Source organism: Echinops telfairi, unplaced genomic scaffold, assembly GCF_000313985.2.
Source record: "Echinops telfairi isolate 266 unplaced genomic scaffold, ASM31398v2 ScPeMD7_7420;HRSCAF=8458, whole genome shotgun sequence".
In the NCBI taxonomy this organism is placed as follows: Eukaryota; Metazoa; Chordata; class Mammalia; order Afrosoricida; family Tenrecidae; genus Echinops; species Echinops telfairi.
Genome location: NW_022111320.1, coordinates 13,762,200 through 13,763,258, shown reverse-complemented (window position 1 = coordinate 13,763,258; position 1,059 = coordinate 13,762,200).

The window sequence follows — 1,059 nt, the reverse complement described above, 5'->3', positions numbered from 1 at the left end:
TATCATGCTCAGCCTTCATTTGGGTTTCAGTAATTCCTCTCAGTTACAATACCCTTGATCACGCCCTACCAGTTATGGCATTTTTATCATCTATTGAATGAGCTTTACCCAGAGAGGAGGAGTTCATTGTCATGGCTTTTACACTAAAGAGACAAGAAGATGCATATTCTGCATGAACTGCTCAAACACAAAGTTCTTACAGAACAACTTCATTAAAGGTTCCCCAGAAGACAGAGTGGCTGTCTCTGTCGTGGGAAGAAAAGAAATGGCTCTTTCCTGGGTAAATCACATTATTTCTGAGTAATTGGTAGCCAAGGGTACATGTGATGAATGTTTGCTGGTGTCACTACATGGGGAGAAAAGTATTGGTGGAAAGATAGTCTTGTACATGCAAGTTTATATTTGTACACAGGCAGTCTCTGAGTAAGGAATGCCTGACTTATGTGCAATTCAAGGTTAAGAGCAACCTCCGTACATACTAAGGTTTATGATAACAAATGATTGCTTTGTGATGTCTATGAGGGAATTATCATTATTAGTGTATTTTATGTTAAAGATATTTTTAGTGTATCCAGAAATACTTCTTCAATGTGTGTATGTGTGCTTACAAAAGTATGCTATTTATTATTATATGTTAACAGTTTATATCCAATTGCTCTGATTTATGTGCAAATCCAACTTGCACATTCAATCGGATGTGCACACAGATTTAGAAATGAAACTGATTTGTAACCTGGGCACTGGCACTATGGAAGGATAGAATGATAACAGTGGTTGTGCTGCTGTGTTTCACCATGGTTTGGGAAAACTGACAGCATTAAGGTAAAGCTAGAATAGTATTTGCTTATGTTTGAGCAAATGTTAATAGAATAAATCTCATGATTTGGAAGACACTTAGAGATATCTAGATGGGCAATTAAGTATTTTAATAATCGGAAAGTTATGGTTTACAATATTCATAAAACTTCCCCAACCTGTTGTTAACAGGTAGATCTCTATTAGGACATGAAGAGATGTTAACAAGGCCCTCGGAAACATTTATTTAAATAAATGCTTTAG